Source organism: Triticum aestivum, chromosome 3B (genome assembly GCF_018294505.1).
Source record: "Triticum aestivum cultivar Chinese Spring chromosome 3B, IWGSC CS RefSeq v2.1, whole genome shotgun sequence".
Lineage (NCBI taxonomy): Eukaryota > Viridiplantae > Streptophyta > Magnoliopsida > Poales > Poaceae > Triticum > Triticum aestivum.
Genome location: NC_057801.1, coordinates 180,092,113 through 180,116,128, shown reverse-complemented (window position 1 = coordinate 180,116,128; position 24,016 = coordinate 180,092,113). Strand labels below are relative to the sequence as shown.

At 41.7% G+C, this 24,016-nt stretch overlaps 1 long non-coding RNA gene across 1 annotated transcript; it reads right to left on the bottom strand.

The window, feature by feature from the left end:
* Positions 1–21,452: 21,452 nt before the first annotated feature.
* LOC123065164 (uncharacterized) lies at positions 21,453–22,883 on the bottom strand. The gene is made up of 3 exons (XR_006430910.1): positions 22,010–22,883; positions 21,727–21,804; positions 21,453–21,630 (listed from the first exon to the last, which is right to left on the bottom strand). It is a non-coding gene; the product is annotated as an uncharacterized lncRNA (long non-coding RNA).
* Between the last annotated feature and the right edge of the window lie 1,133 nt (positions 22,884–24,016).

Below are 24,016 nucleotides of genomic sequence, written 5' to 3'. Positions count from 1 at the left end.
GCAATTTACCTCGAATGGTTGTGCTGCTTCCATGAGACCTCCTATGTTTGAGGGTATCCACTATAAGAGGTGGCGCGTGAGAGCAGTCTTATGGTTTCAAACCATGAGTTGCTATGACGCCACTCTTGGCAAACCTGAAGGAGAACCAGATGCCCAACAGGCACAAGCTTTTCAAAAAATGGATACCTTGTTTAAGGCTGCTCTCTTGAGTGTTCTTGGTGAGAACATAGTTGATGCTTATGCGTCAATTGACAATGGAAAAGATATGTGGGACGCACTCGAGGCCAAGTTTGGGGTCTCGGATGCCGGCACTGAGCTGTACATCATGGAGCAATTCTATGATTACAGGATGGCTGAAGAGCGCTCCGTGGTTGAGCAGGCTCACGAGATACAGTCATTTGCTAGAGAACTTGAGCACTTCAATTCTATCCTACCGGACAAGTTTGTTGCCGGGGGTATCGTCACTAAGCTTCCTCCTTCGTGGAGGAACTTTGCTACCTTACTGAAGCATAAGAGACAGGAGTTTTCCGTTTCGGATCTCATTGGCAATCTTGATGTGGAAGAAAAGGCGAGAGAAAAGGACATACGTGCTCGAGGTATTGAGGGAGGATCTAGTGCCAATATGGTACAGAAGAAAAACTTCCAGTCCCACAAGTTCAAGAACAAGGGCAAGTTTGATGGTAAGGAAAGTTTGATGGGAAGAACAAGGATGTGCAGCACACAAACTTCAAGAAGAAGAATGACAAGAAGAAAGGTGCTTGTCATGTGTGTGGAGATCGTGATCATTGGGCTCCTAGTTGCCCTAATCGCTATGACAAGCGTCATCCTGGGAAAGGCGGCAAGACCACTAATGTTGTCATCGGAGACATTGACATGAAGGATGCTGGGTATGGTATATTTCCCACTATTCTTTCAGTATGTCATTCTCCTGATTGGTTGATTGACACGGGTGCTAATGTGCATGTATGCAGTGATATTTCCATGTTTTCGTCTTATCATACCGCAGGGACTTCAACCGTGCTGATGGGCAACAGTTCAAGTGCTTCTGTTCGTGGTGTTGGCACGGTCGATCTGAAGTTTACTTCGGGGAAGATTGTGCGGCTGAAGAACGTGCATTATGTCCCCTCCGTCAATAAAAATCTTGTTAGCGGATCTCTTTTGTGTAGAGATGGCTATAAGCTTGTCTTTGAGTTGAATAAATTTGTAATATCCAAGTATGGAACCTTTGTTGGTAAAGGCTATGAGTCAGGAGGCCTGTTTCGTTTATCCTTATCAGACGTTTGCAATAAAGTTGTTAATCATATTTGCAACAATAGTGAATCAAATGTGTGGCATTCACGACTTTGTCATGTTAACTTTGGTTGCATGTCGCGACTAGCGAAGTTGAACTTAATCCCTAGTTTCACCACCGTTAAGGTATCTAAGTGTCAAGTGTGTGTGAAAGCTAAGCAACCTCGCAAATCTCATGTGACTGCGGAGACGAGAAATCTTGCACCACTAGAACTTATACATTCAGATCTATGTGAAATGAATGGTGTTTTGACAAAAGGTGGAAAGAAATATTTCATGACGTTAATTGACGACTCCACTAGATACTGCTGTGTGTATCTTCTGAAATCTAAGGATGAGGCTTTGAACTTTTTCAAGATCTATAAAGCTGAAGTGGAAAACCAACTTGATCGGAAAATCAAGAGGCTTAGGTCCGACCGTGGTGGAGAGTATTTTTCCAATGAATTTGATGCTTTTTGTGCGGAACATGGTATAATCCATGAGAGGACGCCTCCCTACTCACCTTAGTCAAATGGGGTGGCCGAAAGAAAGAACCGTACTCTAACTGATTTGGTTAACGCCATGTTAGACACATCGGGTCTCTCCAAGGCATGGTGCGGGGAGGCGATATTGACAGCATGTCATGTCCTAAATCGAGTTCCCACAAAGAACAAAGAGATAACTCCATTCGAGGAACGGGAGAAGAAAAGGTTAAAACTCTCTTATCTGCGAACATGGGGTTGTTTGGCGAAAGTCAATGTTCCAATTCCAAAGAAGCGGAAACTTGGACCAAAGACTGTGGATTGTGTTTTCTTTGCATATGCTTTTCATAGCATTGGCTATAGATTCTTGGTTGTAAAATCTGAGGTACCTGACATGCATGTCGGTACGATCATGGAGTCGAATGATGCGACTTTCTTTGAAGATATCTTTCCCATGAAGGATATGGCTACCTCATCTAATCAGGAGATGCCTAGTTCATCAAATCAGGAACCAGTTACAATTACCGAACCTGCCATTTCGATGGAACACTTTGAAAGTCCCGTGGAGGAGAACAATGAAGTTCCTATTAGGAGCAAGAGATAGAGGACTGCAAAGTCCTTTGGTGATGATTTTCTTGTGTATCTCATAGATGACACTCCCAGTTCTATTTCAGAGGCCTATGCATCTAAAGATGCTGACTACTGGAAGGAAGCAGTTCGTAGCGAGATGGATTCCATCTTGGCGAATGAAACTTGGGAGATAACTGATCGTCCTTATGGGTGCAAACCTATAGGATGCAAATGGGTATTCAAGAAGAAGCTTAGGCCTGATGGTACTATTGAAAAGTACAAGGCTCGGCTCGTGGCTAAGGGTTATACCCAAAAGGAAGGTGAAGATTTCTTTGATACTTACTCACCTGTGGCTCGACTGACCACTATTTGAGTTCTACTTTCACTAGCTGCCTCACATGGTCTTCTCGTTCATCAAATGGATGTTAAGACCGCTTTCCTGAATGGAGAGTTGGATGAGGAAATTTATATGGAACAACCAGATGGGTTTGTAATAGATGGTCAGGAAGGGAAAGTGTGCAAGTTGCTGAAGTCTTTGTACGGACTCAAGCAAGCACCCAAACAGTGGCATGAGAAGTTCGAAAGAACTTTAACAGCTGCAGGCTTTGTTGTGAACGAAGCTGACAAATGTGTGTACTATCGCCATGGTGGGGGCGAGGGAGTTATGCTTTGCTTGTATGTTGATGACATACTGATTTTTGGAACAAATCTGAATGTTATTAAGGAGGTCAAGGATTTCCTATCTCGCTGTTTTGAGATGAAGGATTTAGGAGTGGCTGATGTCATTCTGAACATCAAGTTGTTGAGAGATGATGATGGTGGGATTACATTGCTTCAATCTCACTATGTGGAAAAGATCTTGAGTCGCTTTGGCTATAGTGACTGCAAGCCCTCTCCAACACCATATGATGCTAGCGTGCTGCTTCGAAAGAATTGAAGAATTGCTAGAGATCAATTGAAGTATTCTCAGATTATTGGCTCGCTTATGTACTTAGCCAGTGCTACAAGACCTGACATCTCTTTTGCTGTTAGCAAGCTGAGCCGGTTTGTCTCAAAACCGGGAGATGTGCATTGGAAAGCTCTAGAGAGAGTTTTGCGTTATTTGAAAGGCACTGTAAATTATGGAATTCACTACACTGGGCACCCAAAGGTGCTTGAAGGGTATAGTGACTCAAACTGGATCTCAGATGCTGATGAGATAAAGGCCACGAGCGGATATGTGTTCACTCATGGAGGTGGCGTTGTTTCTTGGAAGTCTTGCAAGCAGACCATCTTAACGAGGTCAACTATGGAAGCAGAACTCACAGCACTAGATACAGCTACGGTCGAAGCAGATTGGCTTCGCCGGCTCTTGAATGACTTGCCGGTTGTTGAGAAACCTGTACCGGGTATCCTTATGAACTGTGACAATCAAACTGTGATCACAAAAGTGAACAGCTCTAAGGATAACATGAAGTCATCAAGACACGTTCAGAGAAGGTTAAAGTCTATCAGAAAAATGAGAAACTCCGGAGTTATTGCATTGGATTATATCCAAACGTCTAAAAATCTGGCAGATCCTTTCACTAAGGGTCTATCATGTAATGTGATAGATAATGCATCGAGGGATATGGGTATGAGACCCACAATATGAGTTGTTCACAGTGGTAACCTATTCTTTGTGATCGGAGATCCCATGAATTAGATGTGGAAGACAAGATGTTGGTCAACTGGGAGGAGAGTATCCTTACTATTAAAAATACCAGTCCATGAAGATGCAATACTCTCCTAATCTGCATGGTAGGTTGATGTATATCTTAATGTGTTCTAAGTGGCTCTTTGAAGCAGAGATGTTGTCCTGCAGAACATCTTTTGAAGAACACACCTATATGAGTCTGATTGTCAAACGTCGCAATCTATGAGAGTAGGGTTCTCTCTAGTAAACTCATGAAAGGTCATGGAGTATGACGCATAAGCTCCACCCGCGGGGAAGACCCACGGTAGCCACGTATCGGTCAAGGCTTTATGTGAAGCTAGATTCGCAGAAAACTTGCAGTTCAAGGCCCAGTCCACTGTTCAAGTTGCTTACTAGTGTAGCATAGAGTTCTAGGTGGAAGTTCAACTTAACAGTCTCCACTGCAGTATCGGTATATAAAACAGTGTTTTGGAACCAAAGGCAAATTTTGTGTGCCTCTGGGATCTGGTGGGGGATTGCTGGAATTTTGTCCATTTTGGGCCTAGCCCAGTAGCAGTTTCAGAAATTCCTAATAAATCCTAGAGGCCCACGCAGCCCATTTGTGCAAGGCAAGAGGTGGAACTAAAGTTTAGTCCCACATTGCTAGTTTAGAGGGAGTTGGACCTCTTTATAAAGAAGGCTCCTTCCCCACTTGTATGAGCATGAGAACAAGAGCGACATCCACGCGCGCTCCTCCTCCGCCGCCCGCCTCGCCACGCCACGCCACGCCTCGTCACGACGCGTCGCGGGTTGCGGGAATGAGCCGAGCCGATGTCTAAATTTTTGCCACGCACTACGGGTATACGAAAGGTCACTCGGGAGATGGAAAGTTTTGCTGTAGTGGAAATTAAATGCGAACGCTGCACCCTTCGGCTGCTGTCTGTTCGTTTCATCTCCCTCGGTCCCTTCAGCTCCCGGTGCTGCCCTCTCGCCTCCTTCTCTTGCGCCTATAAAAGGGAGGTCGCTCCTCTCAGCAAGATGCACCAGAACTACTTCTTCCTATCGCCACTGGTTCCTGAGCACTGCGCTGCTGCTACGATCTTCTCCATCCCGGCTTGCGGCGTGCACCGCAGGTCCGGACAGTAGGCCTCCGAAACCGCACTCTTTGAGTCCTGTATGGGAGAAGGGTGATAAGGTTTTTGGGGAGCGCTCTGCGCGACTACTGGCTGCTTCATCACGGACGATCCGGTCGCCGACGACTACTTCCCCGACGACGACTTATTCCCCGACGTCCACGACCTCCTCGACGACATGGCAGGCGAGGACACCGACCCCAAGTCCAGCGCTTCTGCTGCTGCTGTGTCGTACGTGTTCTTCTCCTTTCTGTTAGAAGTCCTGTTACAGTTCTTGGCTCTAGTTTCTGTCCTACGTATGTTAGGCTCTAAGTCGTATAAGCAACTTCATCTAGTGATTGTTCTAGATGTGTTTACCTCAAGTTCATATATGCGGATGATGTTTACCTTCTCTCTGTCAGATTGCATGACTTGCTTTATATTTGCTATTTTAGTCATGTTTTATCTACTATTTCTGTTAATAAAATCATTCGGTAAATTGCTCATATTTCCAACAAATCCCACCAAAGCAACTAATGCTAGGGAGGAAAATGAGAGGAAGAACGAAAGAAGAACACGAAGAACTCCAAGATCTAGATCCAAGGGGTTCCCCTCACTTAGAGGAGAAAGTGATTGGTGGAAACGTGGATCTAGATCTCCTCTCTCTTTTCCCTCAAGAACTAGCAAGAATCATTGGAGGGATTGAGATTTAGCAAGCTCGAAGAAGGTCAACGATGGGGGAAGAACATGAGCTTAAGAGATAAGGTTCAATGGGGAAGAAGACCCCCTTTTATAGGTGGGGGGAAATCCAACCGTTATGCTCACAGCCCGCACAGAGCGGTACTACAGCTCCAAACCGCTAGGGAGGTTGTACCCATTTGAAAAACAACAGCGAGGAGGCAAAAGGCGAGTAGAACCGCCGGAGCGGTACTACCGCTCGACCTCACGGTACTACCGCAAATGGTAGCGGTACTACTACTTGCAAGCAGTACAAAAAAATACTTCCGTACCTACCTACGCAGGACTTGGGACGAGTTTTTTGGTCCGGAGCGGTACTACGTACTGCTCTGGAGCGGTAGTAAAAAATTACATCTGCTCCAATTCGCGGTAGTACCGCTGCAGCCTTTTCAGAACACCAAAACTGCCACAACTTTTGCAAACGGACTCTGAATTCGACGAAACCAAGTTTGTTGGAAAGCTAACGGCATGGGCTAACACAATCTTGATAGAAATATCAATAAGAAGAAAATGAGTAAAGGTCCATAAGAAAATGGTGAGAACCCTTCCTCGGATAAGACCGGTAAAACCTCCAACACCGAAAAAATCATAGAAGACGCATGCGAACTCCGTTTTCGATGAACTCAAGCTTGTCATCAAGATTACCATAAGCTCTAAGACTCACAAATAGAACCAAACAAGAACCAAGAAACATGATGCAAGGATGCAATGGTTTGAGCTCTCTACTAATGATACGATCAAGCTACCAACTTGAGAGCCCCCTTGATAGTACGACGACAAATGATCCTATAACCCGGTCTCCCAACTACCACCACGAGACCGGTAAAATAGAAAACCTATCAAGGGAAAACCTTTGCCTTGCACATGGTCCACTTGACCTAGATGATGATGATCTTGACTCCCTCAAGTTGGACCACCTTTCTTGATTGCGTTGGCTCGATGAAGACTAGATGATTGCTCCCCCATAGTCCACTATGGGTGAGCCACTCTTCGACACATCTTTACAAGTCCATTGACACCACAATGGATGGCAAGATTCAAGCACTTAATCTCTTCGTGATGCTCCACTTGGACTTGCACAGGGCAATCTTGATGACGATCACCACTTGATGTCATCCTTTCCATGGGTTGTATGATATCTTCCTCTTGACGCAAGCCCATGGACACGTACCTAACCCCACATAGAACTCTCACATAGACGATGGGTTAGTACACAAAGTGCAATGGACAATGCTTACCATACCATGGGATCACTTGATCCCTCTTGGTACATCTTCTACGCTTTGTGAGTTGATCAACTTGATTCACTCTTGACTTGGTCTTGATCAACCTTGAATCTTTCCAACTCTCTTCATTTGGATGATGTCTTGAAGGTAAACATGAATGATCACACAATCTTCTTATTCAAGACATGTTTGCAATAAGCTCAACACTCACATGACCAATCTTTGGATAATTCCTTAATAGCACCTTGGTCAACTCATAAACTCCTTCAAACCAACACAAGGACTTCAAGAAAAGCCTAAGGACAAACCCTTAAAATATAACTCAAGGCAACCATTAGTCCATAGAGATTGTCATTAATTACCAAAACCAAACATGGGGCACCGCATGTTCTTTCAATCTCCCCCATTTTGGTAATTGATGACAATCACTTTCAAGAGAGTTTATATAAGGAATAATACATCACCATACCATGCAAAAATAATGTATGCGCATGAGATGCACAAGCTTAGGAACAAAACCAAAGCAATAAGAGAGGAAACAACTCTCTAAACTTCCTCACACAACTCTCTGAAACTTCTCCCCCATTGGCATCGATTGCCAAAATGAGCAAAAAGCTTAGAAGGCCAATATAAATTGTGTTCCTCCACAAATTGTGTATTTCTCAACAAAAGAGTGGAATGCAATACACATATCCAACGGTAAATACTTGGAGGAAGACAAACTATATTGAGGCTCAAAGATTGCAAAAGAATGATATGCTACAAACACATAACTTAGAGAGAACGAGCAATCAAGCAATCAAAGGATACCAATGGAAGCAAACTATCAAAAGATACCAATTGAAGCAAGCAATCAAAGGATATCAATTGAACCAACTAGACCAAAGATCCTATGAGCCACATGAATGAAGGATATTATGATATGAGCAAAGGAGTGTTCTAAATAAGCTAGAGAAGCTCCCCATGATTTGTGCACACATAATAATTTTTGTATTTGGATACAAAGTGCACAAAATAGGATCATAGCTCCCCCAAAATCAATAGAAACATACAACAAGTGCAAGTGAGCATAAAGGAAACTAAGCCTAGCACTTGCAACAAACACATGGTTGAGCAACATGTCAAAGAGGCAACTTAAGAATAGGCTCAACCAAAATGATGTGTGTGAGTCATGGCAAAGCACATGAGAAGACTAATATATGGATGAGCATAAGCATCAACATAGTCTCGAATGAATGAGATACACGATGCAAAGCCTTTCATTCCCACACACAACTAAGCAAATGGGTTCACAAGAACTCTAAATATGCAAAATGAATAACCAACACTTGTGACAACCCAAGGTGAAGATAGAAAGCATAAGCCTCATCAAGACAGGGGATACCAATTAAGATGGCAAAAGCCTCATCAAGACAAGCATGAGGAAAATAATCTTCACCACACAAGAGTGCATCAAGATGCAATGAGATAAGACACACACTCAAGGCAAAAGCTTTCACGGAGCCATCAAAGAAATAACATAAGAAAGATAAGGTAGACGTGAAAGAAAGGATATCATCTAGAGATGTAATTTCTCTCAAGTGTATAAGGGTCTAGGTAGACGAAATCATGAAGATATATATATCTACCAAGAAGGATGTACACCTGAAATAGTTACAACACGAAGGAACAAGATATCCAAAAGGAAGTCATACATATACCAATAAGATATGTGCTTTGAAGCATAGCACAAGGCCAGATATGGTCTTATTGTATATAAATGAATTCCTACCACACAACCATCAAAGACATCACAACTAGAAACAAGAGATCATTGTTGGGATGCTTTGAGAAAGGAAACAAGTATCACAAGAAAGAAAGAATAACATGCCATGATACAACCTACACACGATTGATGCAATAATGTGTGCATGTAGTAGATGATGATACTTGTTACCGAGATAGCATTGGAAGGATGTAGTAGATACCAATTGAAGGTAGAAAGTAGTTCATTGATCATCCTAGCTTGACTCCAATAAGCACATGGTGACAACACCTTCCTTTTGAATGAGCCGAGTATCCAATGCATCTCCAATTGTTCCTAGAACAACACAAACAAAATGGTACCCAAACTCATTGGGACCAAAGAGTTAGAGAACCAACAATACATAGGACAAACTCCACATAGATTTGTGCATACAGATATGAAAATTAATCTCATGCACATCTCATCCAATTTGAGACTTGGTGGAGTTTCCCCTATATGTTGGGTCAAAGAAAGAAAGCATGCCAGAGGAACTACATGAAGTTAAAATGCATGCTCAAGACTTTCAAGAACCAATACCAAAATACAAGGAAAAACCAAGTGAAAAGGATACCAAATGAAGAAATCATCACTTGGAAGATATCATTAAAAGATACATCAAGGAATAAGATATCCATTGGAACACACAAAAAAAGATGTCAAACTCCCAAAGGAGAGGATGGTTCCAAACAAACCAAGCTCTCTACAAAATTTCATGATGGCACAAAGTACCAAAAGAAACGACTTGCCATCCACCAACACACACTTAATATGGATCACAAGATGAGTGTTTTATAGAAAATAGGATAGCTCCCCCATGAGTTGTGCATTATAGAGTATTTGCATTTGAATACAAAATGCACAAGCTGGGATCACCACTTTCTCTATATCAAGAAAACACTAGACAAGAACAAGACCACAACAAGATCCTCAAGTGGCACGGAAGGCAATGGGAGTTGACACAATTTAAGCAAGAGATAAAGCAAATAAAAGCAAAGGCGAAAGTAAAGATGATCAATAATTTCTACCACACAAGTGAGTACCAATTGTCAAAAGATAAGAAGTATTTGGAAGTAATTCCCGGTGGTAGATAGCAAGGATATCTGAGATCATCTTCACACCAAACACAAGCAAATTGCAACTTGTAGAGCTAACATGCCACCTAGGAACAAGATAATTTACAATATCAATTCTAGGTGACAAAATCTCAAATGTACACATTTCTAGGCTTGTAGTATGCACATAGCATATTACTCCCCCATAATGTGATACCAATATAAACTTAACAAGAGGCAACATGAGGATCCAACAAGAGATGATTAATGGACTATTTAGAATTTGAATTTCTCATGAGAAGGCATACCACATAGTGACTAGATAATCTTGTAATATCAATACTAGATTGTATTCCTCATGTACACACATTTATAGGATTGTGAGGTGCACAAAGCACATCACTCCCCCATAATGGGATATTCCATTAATCTCTCACATGAGCCAACTAAGAAACAAACAAGATGCACAAAGGCTCAATGCACGACACACACGTACATGATGTGCAAACCAACATACACAAACTTGATTACTCAAGTTAAGCAAATTGGAAACACATCATATACAAACACACGCAAGGTACAAAACCACAACATGCTAAGGGCAAGTAACTATCAATGTAAACAATTTAATTATGAGTTACCGCAAGGAGGAACATTGGATATAACATAGAAACTCAAGACTCCTAATGACTTGGCTTGAGATAATATGAATGATGAAGACCCCTCAAATCTTCATAATGTAGCCAAGTCTCCAATGCCCTCCAAAAACACCTATTTATCAAGTTTGAGCTTGTTGGTCCCCAACCAAGTTGGGTCCTAAGAGGTTAGTCACAATAGGCTTGGCTACCCAAATGGTTCTTTGCTTGACACCACTTTGAGTACCAACAAACTTGGCAAACACATTGCCAACCTTATCCTTCCCAAGAGAATAGATATTATCAATAGTAATTGGGTTGGATAAGTTATCACTAGTGCATGAAGAAGCGACGTGACCTTTCTCACGACATAAGTAGCAACGTCTACTCTTCATTTTATTCTCACTTGATTTCTCAACAAGAGAGGCATTAACTTGAGTCTTCTTGGGAAGTGACCTTTCTTCAACTTGAGGTTGAGCATGAGATTGAACTTGTGGCCTCTTCCCTTGTTGCTTGTCACTAATGGCCTTCTTCTTCAATGGGCAAGATCTAACATGATGCCCTTCAATTTTGCACTTGAAGCAAATAATCTTGGCCGAATTCTTGACTTGTTTTGGCCCTTCTTCTTGTTGCTCTTGGACTTTCTTCTTATTGGAGTTGAATCCAAGTCCACCTTTGTCATTGGGGGATTTTTGCACACTCAAGATATTGTTGAGTGTGGATTTCCCTTCATGACTCTTTTCCAAGTCTTTCTTCAAAGAAGTGACTTGGGCCTTGAGCTCTTTGATTTCCTCTACATGGTTAGTCTCAACACAAGTACTAGAGGAAGTATAAGCTTCATCGTTAGAGCAACAAGGCAAGGAAAGCAATTCATCACAAGATGTACCAACATTGTGAGTAGATGAATTACAGGACTAGCACATGGCAATATAGTATTTTGACTAGAAGTAGTGCTAGTATCCACATGAGGCTCACTAGATGTTACCTTAGCAATCATGGCCTCATGAGCTATCTTTAGCACATTATGGGATACTAGAAGATCATCATGAGAGCTTGAGAGCCTTTCATGGCTTTCTTCCAATTTCCCATAATTGCTAGATAGCAACTCAAGTTGAGCCTTAGCTCAACATTCTCCTTCAAAATGGATGCTTCACAAGTAATAGAGTTAGTAGCACAAGCATCATCATTAACAACAATAGGAGAGGCAACTTGGCAAGCTCTTTTAAATAAGAAGCTTCAAGTTGAGCATGATACTCGGTGAGTTTGATGAGCTCACCCTTGATGACCCTTGAGCCATTTTCGAGGTGCTCAAAATCCTCAAGGAGTCTAGCATGAGCAACTTCAAGCTTAGCATTTTTAGTTTTGAAATCATTGGCCACCTCAAGATTTCTATCATGAGATTCCCTCACTCTAGATAATTCTAGAGCAAAAGTCTCCTCAAGAGATTCAGAGGTGGTTTGTTCATGTTCAAGAGCTTGAGATAGCTCCGCGATCTCATTTGCGTAATCACGCTCATGAGCTTCCATTTTCTCAATGGTGACCTCATGCTCCTCTAGATGAGATTCCAACTCCTCAATGTATTTCTTGCCTTCAATGGCAATGGACATTATTTCCATGAAGTTGGAACGAGCAATTTTATTTTTATGAAGAGCTTTAAAAATCATTTCCCCCTTAGTTTTTAAGGAGGCAACATTATCATTCTCTTCATCATTATCCTCATCATCATTAGCATCAACATCATCATCAAGAGACATATTGGGGTTCAAAGTAGGAGATACCTTTGACGCCTTAGCCATAAGGCAAAAAGCAATAGATGATGATGTAGGATCCCTTGAGGCACCATTAAACACCACATCTTGTTCCATGGAGTGTTGGGTTTCCTCTACATTGTTAGCACAACAATTCGAGGAAATAGATGCATTTTTATCATGGCAACAAGACATAGCAAGCATATCATCATGAGATTTAGTCAAGCAATTTCTACATGATATGCAAGGACTATCAACACAAGCATGTGAAACATTTGGAGTGCTCGAAGTGTTAAAGCCCAAAGAAGGAGCATTGCAATAATATAGTTATGAAGGATCATCCACAATAAGCATACTATCATCATTGCAATGACCAACACTACTCACCATATCATTACCTTGTGGCAAACCACATGTAGGTGAAGTAGAAGAAGTTGAGAAGACTATACGACCAGAGGTGGAGGGAGAACAATCATCCCCACAAATCTTGGACACACCATATTTATCTTGAAGCTTCGTCCACAACTCATGAGCATCCCGGAACGGCATGAGTTGAAATATAACTACATTGCTCAAAGCATCGAAAAGCACATTAGAAGCTTGAGCATTGAGATAAGAGTTTTTCTCATCCTCTAAATATAATCTTTGGGGATCCTTTGGAGGAGAAAAACCCATATCTACAATTCGCTCTAAATTTGGGTCCATGACCCTAAAGAGATTAAGCATACGAATTACCCAAAGACCAAAATTTGTGCCATCGAAACTAAGAGTGTTAGAGAATCCTAATCCCCTAGTCAACATCTTTACTCTCTAGGCAGTAAAGCCAAATAAAGAGAGACGAGGCTCTGATACCAATTGAAAGATCGTGAATGTCGCCTAGAGGGGGGTGAATAGGCATTTTAAAATAATCACGGTAGAGGCTTGAACAAATGCGGAATAAACCTAATGGTTAATTTGTCAAGCACAAAACCTACAACAACTAGGCTCACCTATGTGCACCAACAAATTATGCTAAGCAAGATAAGTAACTATGTGATAGATATATGACAAAGAACAATATGACTATCACAAAGTTAAGTGCATAAGTAAAGGGCTCGGGTAAGATATAACCGAGGCACTTGGAGACGACGATGTATCGCGAAGTTCACACCCTTGCGGATGCTAATCTCCGTTTGGAGCGGTGTGGAGGCACAATGCTCCCAAGAAGCCACTAGGGCCACCATAATCTCCTCACGCCCTCGCACAATGCAAGATGACGTGATTCCACTAAGGGACCCTTGAGGGCGGTCACCGAACCCGTACGAATGGCAACCCTTGGGGGTGGTCACCGAACCCGTACACTTTGGCAACCCTTGGGGGCGGTCACTGGTACCCGTCAAATTGCTCGGGGCGATCTCCACAACCTAATTGGAGACCCCGACACTTTCCCGCAGCTTTACACCACAATGATTGAGCTCCGAACAACACCAACCGTCTAGGGCGCCAAGGCACCCAAGACGAACAAGCTCTAGGGTGTCCAAACACCCAAGAGTAACAAGCTCAACGGTAACAAGCACCCAAGAGTAATAAGCTTCTCAACTTGTAACTTCCACGTATCACATGGAGAACTCAAACCGATGCACCAAATGCAATGGCCAGGGCACACGGAGTACCCAAGTCCTTCTCTCCCAAATCCCACCAAAGCAACTAATGCTAGGGAGGAAAATGAGAGGAAGAACGAAAGAAGAACACGAAGAACTCCAAGATCTAGATCCAAGGGGTTCCCCTCACTTAGAGGAGAAAGTGATTGGTGGAAACGTGGATCTAGATCTCCTCTCTCTTTTCCCTCAAGAACTAGCAAGAATCATTGGAGGGATTGAGAGTTAGCAAGCTCGAAGAAGGTCAACAATGGGGGAAGAACACGAGCTTAAGAGATAAGGTTCAATGGGGAAGAAGACCCCCTTTTATAGGTGGGGGAAAATCCAACCGTTATGCTCACATCCCGCATAGAGCGGTACTACTGTTCCAAGGAGCGGTACTACCGCTAGGGCGGTAGTACCCCTTTGAAAAACAACAGCGAGGAGGCAAAAGGTCATTAGAACCGCCAGAGCGGTACTACCGCTCGTCCTCACGGTACTACCGCTCGACCTCACGGTACTACCGCAAATGGTAGCGGTACTACTGCTTGCAAGCGGTACGAAAAAAATACTTCCGTACCTACTTCCGCAGGACTTGGGACGAGTTTTTTGGTCCGAAGCGGTACTACCGTTGTAAGAGCCGCGGTAGTAAAAAATTACATCCGCTCCAATTCGCGGTAGTACCTTTGCAGCCTTTTCAGAACACCAAAACTGCCACAACTTTTGCAAACGGACTCCGAATTCGACGAAACCAAATTTGTTGGAAAGCTAACGGCATGGGCTAACACAATCTTGATAGAAATATCAATAAGAAGCAAATGAGAAAAGGTCCATAAGCAAATGGTGAGAACCGTTCCTCGGATAAGACCGGTAAAACCTCCAACACCGAAAACATCATAGAAGACGCATGCGAACTCCGTTTTCGAAGAACTCAAGCTTGTCATCAAGATGACCATAAGCTATAAGACTCACAAATAGAACCAAACAAGAACCAAGAAACATGATGCAAGGATGCAATGGTTTGAGCTCTCTACAAACAATACGATCAAGCTACCAACTTGAGAGCCCCCTTGATAGTATGGCAAACGATCCTATAACCCGGTCTCCCAACTACCGCCAGGAGACCGGTAAAATAGAAAAGCTATCAAGGGAAAACCTTTGCCTTGCACATGGTCCACTTGACCTAGATGATGATGATCTTGACTCCCTCAAGTTGGACCACCTTTCTTGATTGTGTTGGCTCGATGAAGACTAGATGATAGCTCCCCCATAGTCCACTATGGGTGAGCCACTCTTCGGCGCATCTTCACAAGTCCATTGACACCGCAATGGATGGCAAGATTCAAGCACTTGATCTCTTCGCGATGCTCCACTTGAACTTGCACATGGCAATCTTGATGACGATCACCACTTGATGTCATCCGATCCTTTCCATGGGTTGTATGATACGTTCCTCTTGACGCGAGCCCATGGACGCGTACCTAACCCCACATAGAACTCTCACATAGACCATGGGTTAGTACACAAAGTGAAATGGACAATGCTTACCATACCATGGGATCACTTGATCCCTCTCGGTACATCTTCTACGCTTTGTGAGTTGATCAACTTGATTCACTCTTGACTTGGTCTTGATCAACCTTAAATCTTTCCAACTCTCTTCATTTGGATGATGTCTTGAAGGTAAACATGAATGATCACACAATCTTCTTATTCAAGCCATGCTTGCAATAAGCTCAACACTCACATGACCAATCTTTGGATAATTCCTTAATAGCACCTTGGTCAACTCATAAACTCCTTGAAACCAACACATGGACTTCAAGAAAAGCCTAAGCACAAACCCCTTCAAATATAACTCAAGGCAACCATTAGTCCATAGAGATTGTCATTAATTACCAAAACCAAACATGGGGCACCGCATGTTCTTTCATTATGGCTAATTATTCTCAATGGCACAACAAAAGATCTACAAGTAAAAAAGTGCATTGTATAGAAGAAATTAATGTTTTGAGTGGAAAGATGGATGAACTTATGAAATTGTTTGCTACTAAGAGTACTCCTATTGATCCCAATGATATGCCTTTCTCTACTTTGATTGAGAATAATAATGAATCTATGGATGTGAATTTTGTTGGTAGGAATAATTTTGGCAACAACGCTTATAGAGGAAACTTTAATCCTAGACCGTTCCCTAGTAATTCCTCTAATAATTATGGAAATTCCTACAACAACTCTTATGGAAATTTTAATAAGATGCCCTCTGATTTTGAGAATAGTGTTAAAGAATTTATGATCTCTCAAAAGAATTTTAATACTTTGCTTGAAGAAAAATTGCTTAAAGTTGATGATTTGGCTAGGAACATTGATAGGCTTTCGCTTGATGTTGATTCTTTGAAACTTAGATCTACTTCCCCCAAGCATGATATCAATGAGTCTCTCAAAACCATGAGAATTTCCATTGATGAGTGCAAAGAAAGAACCGCTAGATTGTGTGCTAAGAAAGATTTCTTTGTAAAAGCATGTTCTTCTAGTTTCCATGAAAATAATGATGAAGATCTAAAAGTTATTGATGTGTCCCCTATTAAATCTTTGTTTTGAAAAATGAATATTGATAATGATGGGACTGGAGATGAGTCAATTTTAGTTAAAAGGCATCCCAATGATTCAGAGTTTTTAGATCTTGATGCTAAATTTGGTAAAAGTGGGATTGGAGAGGTCAAGACTTTAAATAGCATTGAACCCACTATCTTGGATTTCAAGGAATTTAATTATGATAATTGTTCTTTAATAGATTGTATTTCCTTGTTGCAATCCATGTTGAATTCTCCTCATGCTTATAGTCAAAATAAAGCTTTTACCAAACATATCGTTGATGCCTTGATGCAATCTTATGATGAAAAACTTAATTTGGAAGTTTCTATACCTAGAAAACTTTATGATGAGTGGGAACCTACTATAAAGATTAAAATTAAAGATCATGAGTATTATGCTTTATGTGATTTGGGTGCTAGTGTTTCCGCGATTCCGAAAACTTTATGTGATGTGCTAGGTTTCCATAATTTTGATGATTGTTCTTTAAATTTGCACCTTGCGGATTCCATCATTAAAAAACCTACGGGAAGGATCAATGATGTTCTTATTGTTGCAAATAGGAATTATGTGCCCGTAGATTTTATCGTTCTTGATATAGATTGCAATCTTTCATGTCCTATTATTCTTGGTAGACCTTTCCTTAGAACGATTGGTGCAATTATTGATATGAAGGAAGAGAATATTAGATTCTAATTTCCATTAAGAAAAGGCATGGAGCACTTTCCGAGAAAGAAAGTCAAATTACCTTATGAATCTATCATGCGAGCTACTTATGAATTGAGTGCCAAAGATGGCACTACTTAGATCTATCCTCGCTTTTATGCCTAACTTGGGACGTTAAACAATAGCGCTAGTTGGGAGGCAACTCAATTTTATTTTTCTTTCTTGCTTTTTGCTTCTGCTTAGTAATAAATATTTCTTCTATCTTCTGTTTAGATGTGTTTTCATGTTTTAATTAGTGTTTGTGCCATGTAGAACCTATAGGATAACCTACAGTGATACTTAATTTGATTCTGCTGAAAAACAGAAACTTTGCACGCACGAAAATAATTTTAGTAATTCATAGAAACGTGATTTTGCGTTGATTCTTTTTTCTGTAGATCAATAGACAAATTGCCAGGACTTCCTATTTTTGTAGGATTTTTAGAGTTCCAGAAGTATTCGAGAGTTACAGATTATTACAGACTGTTCTGTTCGTGATAGATTCTGTTTTTTGTGTGTCATTTGCTTATTTTGATGCATCTATGGCTAGTATCAAGGGGTATGAACCATAGAGAAGTTGGAATACAGTAGGTTTAACATCAACTAGAAGAACATGTGCGCCTTGCCGCGCCGTTTCTCTATTGATCGTTTATTCGGCAGCAGGTTCTTTGCCTATTCTATCATGGTTTTATGTGAGCCGACTATTGTTTCTCATGTTGCCATGGCCCTTTCTCCTGGGATTTTGGCAGAAGTAGTCGTGCTGGATCAGAAGGAGACACACACAGGGGAATTGTTGTTGAGCGTTGGTTGTCTCACTATGATGACAAAAGAAAGTTGCATATCTGTAAAATACTTAATACTGATGAAGCTAGAAACTATCCATTTCTGTAAGAAACCCGCCAAGAGTAGACCAATAAGCAGAAAAAAGTGGAATGTTATTATCAGCATAAATTACATCGTCCAAGTTATCTGTAGAAGCAAGATTATGCCCATCATAAAGTACAAAATACAAAAGGTGCAAAAGGAGAAGAGCTGTGACAAATTTTCCATTTGATAAAACTAACATAAAGCAATGGAAACACGAACAATACTCTAAAAAATTGGTGAGCAGTTTGGTACTCCCTCGAATCCATAACAAGCATCGCAGTGGAACTAAGATTGAACTAACCTTTTTTTTACACGAATTGTACTAACCTTAGTTTAAAACCGTGACACTTATTTTGGATCGGAGGGAGTGGTAGATATGCTTTAACAGAAGGCTGCTCGCTAATTTGGTGTCAGCTCATTTATTCTCATGAAAATAGCAAGAAAGATGAAAAATTAATTTGATTAAAGCTTATTTGTTCCCACCTATCCAGTAGCAATTTCCAAAAGAATGTGTCTGTGTATCCTTGCTATAGACAAAATTAAAGATTATTAGTCTCACCTATCCAGTAGCATGCATACATTTGACCTGCACAAATTAAGCCTACCTACCAGCTGATAGGAACACACAACATGTTGATTCAGTGAAGAAAGAGCAGTAATCTATGATGATATTCGGATCTACCATGCTTGATCAGTGGCTATTAAAAGGCTGATATATTTATACCAAAATGTACACTGCCCATAAGGATCCCTAAATATAAAGGTTAAACGCAAAGTGTCCTATGCATCTCTTGTTGTTGTGATAGAAAACATAAGTATCAAATTCTTCAGTCTTCACACCAAGCTTCATCGATATTTAAAGATGTGATTTCAGACTGAGCAATGATTTCTTTACACAGGTAGAAAAAGGGGTTGTCCTGGTTGCCCACTCTCTAAATATATGATGTTTCCATCTTTGAGCTGTCCAATAAAAATGGATTAAATATAGAATTGATCACGATCTAAAAGATGTTAAGCTAAAGAAAAGAAATGAAAAGAAAGAGAGAGTTACATATCGTGATTTATCTGAATTCCTTGAGGTAAAAAAGATGTAGGGGGGATGAGAAAATGTCTAAGAAACACCACATGCTTGGCTGAACATCAACTCTAGCAAAATTCATATTTTGCACAGCATGGTACTGGCAAACGTACATATTCTGAAGGCTTAATGGCAAAGGGTTACGATTAGTGTGCACTATTTATATATTTGCTCCAGGCCATACATGAAAGTATCCGACAACATCAGGATTCTCCCATTCATAAAAAATAAATATTTAAAATATTATCTCTAGGAAGAACTTACCATAAAATAAAATACAGGGAATGGATTCTTACAAACAGAAACGGAGACATCAGCGAAGTCATTTGAAAAGTGTTGATGCCATACATATGCAAGGAAAAAAATGATGCTCTAGCAGAAACACCACCAGGGATAAAATGGTGTTTCAATAGCTATTTGTTAAACAGTACTCACGTGTCATCATCCATTTTCTAACACACCTTGAACAAATACATTTCACATTACAACACTATGTTTCTTGCATATTTCAAGGCATATTTGGTACCATATATTTAAATGGGCATTCTAGCACGGCAAGCTTAATGTCAATATACAATTAAGATAACATGACAGGCAAACCTGTGATAGACTATAACCACGAAACATGATGCAGAGCATTGATCGATCACTTATTAACTACTATCCTCTCTCTTCTGTCGTTATGCTCTTTGTCTGGGCACAGAGACCAAGTAGAGAAACTCACCACACAAAACTGATTCCCTGGGAAGCAGATGCACTGGTTGTAGACACCTGATGGACAAAACCAAAACCGCCATACGAAAGTCCAATGAAAGCACACAAGCCCTATCAACACAAAACTAAGGTTGCACTGACAATACTCTACTTGCCAGCAACAAATCCAAGTAACCCAAACTAAAATTTTGAATCCGTGCTCACATTGCCCTCTCAGATCTAGTCCTGCTAACACCACATCTGCCACCGCCTACACGCTGCCTAGATCCAAAATCCCCTCTCACATGCCCATACACAACGGGAAGAACACAAGACATTGTAGGAGAATCGCCGGATAGGTGGAGAAATGATCAAGTAACTTTGCAACATTTGCAGATGACCTTGCAAGGAGCCGGAGAGAAGAATTGGGAGTCGAGCAAGCACCAATATCACAGAAGCAAGTATGGCCAATATCACAAAAGCAAGTATGACTATATCACCACCATACGTCCATACCCAAACCATAAAATTGCCACACCTTAATGATCCAACTTGATGACCAGCATCACAATAGACTGTACAGTGTGATGGCCAAACACCACCGATGGCAGAATGAAGAGAGCAAGGAGACCTGAGTACCTAACAGGACTGGAGTTGAAGAGGTGGGTCACCACAGTCATGTAGCTAGGCCCAATAGGGGCTATGGCGACACCGGCATCCCATCAGGATCGACACTGGAGGTGTAGGTGCGTACCAAGCGTCAAAAAGCGGTGCAGGAGCAGGAGGATGTGGGCGGCCACGGAGCACTGGAGGTCGAAGGAGCTATCGCCAGGAGAGGAAATTTGTATATGAGAGCGAAGCAGGCCGGACCAGTATCCAGGGGCATCAATTAGTGGTGAAGATGGTTACAAGGCGGTGGTGATTTCGGGAAAGAGAAGATTGGGCGAAGGTAGTTTCAAAGACTGGAAGGCCAAGGTTGTTGAGAAGATTGGGCGAAGGTAGTTTCAAAGACTGGAAGGCCAAGGTTGTTCGCTCTAGAGACAAACCATGCATGACAAAGAAAAGACAGAAAATCACACGATACCTACACGTATGTATGCCCATACAAAGAGAACCAGTGTTCACCATCTGACAACATGGGCCCATCCATCCTCAAAACATATGATGCACCAGGTAGCTCTGTTCGCTGGGAGCACAGTAACTCTAGAGATGTTCTCTAAACTTCACCAGCAACATGTGAACATGAGCGGCAACATTTAAGAATATTTGTGCACATCGAGCTAAAAGTTGTAATATCTTCAAGAAAAATTATGGTACAGTAAAACAGAGCTTACACAATCTATACTGCGCTGATTGTACTTTTGCCTAAACGCTTTGGATCAGCAATGCGCAAAAAGTTCAACCCAAAGGAAAATGCTCATAATTCTGAAAACTGTTCTAGAATTGAACCTCCAGGTGCTATGTTGACCTGCGCTCGGATATCATGTATTCGTATACACATGAATAGCCTAATCTAGTTGCAGCAAAGATAGTTGATGCGCTAATTAAAGAATTTTGGCGAACTTGTGGTAGTTTACTTTAGTCAATAGACTAACCAAGCTGGTTAGATTTGGCAACATGTCAACTATCTTGGCACCAGAACCTTGTAATATAACTCAAACAGTTACGCTTAGCAGAAATGAAGAACAAATGTCAGGATTTCAGCCGTTGTGTTTCAGTTTGCATAGTCACAAGAAAGATTCAACAACAAAGGCACTATATTGTGTGGACTATCTGCACTAAGCTCACCCTTGACATCACCAATTTCCTGAGGTAAAAGAAAAAGGTGGGGCTAAATTAGAAAAAACACACTACAAAATACGTTAAATTTCTGTTTGGCATCAACCATGAAAGTGTTGCTAACCTGCTGTGTCATTCATGTCATCAGCCATAATAGAAACTCCCCCCTTCAGATCACCAATCAAGGGGATGAGCTGCATGACTGCATGTGGTCGCAGACAAGAACTCAGAATTATAAAGAATCGATCAAAAAGTTATATGTTATTTCTAGTTCTATTATGACACATTTAACACTATGATGTGATGAAGAGTACAACTAAAACTGAACCATGTGGATATCTAACTTTGCTATATAAATAGAACTGAAAAAAATAGAATAAGTACAATCCAAAGAAATCCATCTTTACCTCTAACATATTGTGACTCCTTTCTCCTTTCAACAGTAGCTAAAAGGGCATCACAATTTCTTGTCAAATGCACGTGCTCTAACAACAACACCCACATCAGGAGAAATAACCACAAGATCCTTGGAAGTTGTTTAGCTAGCAAGGTAATCCAGAATCATAGCCTACATCAAAAGAAGATTTGTCAACTATTTGTTTATCAACTCAAGTCCTGCAAGAACATTCTAAAAGAAGTGTTGTATATGCACCCATCCAGTTCTGCGCAAATGGAATCCTAAATCACATACCTAGAGAAAGTCCCATAAATGCATTCATACAGGTTTGGTCATTTGGATATTCACGTAAAAGTTCCTCAATCAATTTCTAACCAAGTGCTAAACAGAAAATTCAGAGAGATCCAAGGTAAAGTTTCAGCAACAAGTATTGGGCAGTTCATCATGGCGGAGCTCGTCGGCATGGTCGTGTTGGTCGTCGCCCATCGTCTCGTCGTGGTAGATCCCGTTGTGGAGGTGGGCTTGCGACAGCATCGATGGCGAGGAATCCTATTGCGTTCACCGACTTATCGAACAGGTCGACCGTGGCGGCCTGCCACTCGACCATCTCGGTAGCGGCGGCGCACATAAACTGGCGGCGTCGTGAGGGAGCGGAGGCTGCGGCCAGCGAGTTGAAGTGGACTCCAGGTGCTCCGCCGGGGTTGCAGCCGCTTCCGGGATGGTGGCGTGTGCGGCCGTGCGGGCGCGACAGAGTTCGCGACCATGGTGATGGGTGGTGTGTGGATGATTGAGAACCAGAGACAGCGAGGTGGGTGCAGAGAAGAGGGGAAGGGCGGGACGCAGAGAGAGATGGAGAGGTGGCGGCAGCGCAAGATGGGGATGGAGGAAAACAATAACTGAACAGGAGAGAGAGAGGGAGAGGGAGAGAGAGGTGGGAACGGTGGAATGCCAGAGGAGAAACACGAGGAGTCGAGGACGTCAGTTTAATTTTGACCGACACGAGAACGTCGGTTGCATTCGCTGCAGGAGGAATTCACGCCACGATCTGACCCTGACAAACAGGGTCAACTTCGAGGGAAAAACTACAGGAGCTCTGCCAGGCCTTCATTTCCTGGGAGTTTAGAATCTGTAGTGATATAAATAAAAAATGAGTTCATTACAGTAATTTTTGTGGTGGTTTTTCTTTCTTGCACTAACGGAGCTTATGAGATTTCCTGTTGAATTTTGTGTTGTGAAGTTTTTAAGTTTTGGGTAAAGATTTGATGGATTATGAAATAAGGAGTGGCAAGACCTAAGCTTGGGGATTGTCACGACCGGTTTTTCAATAAAATACTTATTGAGAAACCGATCTTTTTAGTCCAGTATGAGGAAAAATCCTCCTGACTGGTAGACAAAATCTTGATACAGTAAGCCAGTAGCATTAAATATATTATAAGGTTGGGGGTGTTCAACAATTTATTACAGACACGCCAATAATTATACATAATGGCGGATATGACACAATGGTGTGGTAGCATACTACTGACTCGCAATAAAAGTGGTGGTGGAAATATCACAGTGGAGTGGATAACATGACTCCTAAACTGGCAGCTCATCGAGCGTCGAGGTGAGGCTCGATGAATTTATTTGGGTAGCGGAAGCGGATATAATACAGTGACCAAATCCAGGGTCGCACGAGACTGACTGGGACTCCTCTAGGCGTCGGACTCGCTATCGAACTCTTCATCCATGAGATCACCTTCGTCAGCATCTGGCCAAATCAACAAGCCAGGTGAGTACTTTGAAAGTACTCGCAAGACAGTTCGGACATAAGATATAACAAATGCATGCATGAATGCGTCATGAGCAATAATGAACTCGCACGACATTATTTAGTAATAAAAACGTCAGACGATAGTAAAAATAACTGAAAACCGATCGGGAGTCTGAAGCGACGCCACGAAGGGTGAACAAATAAATAAATCATGCCGCAGTCGGGCGTCTAAGCGACACCACATAAAGGGCTTATATTAAAAGT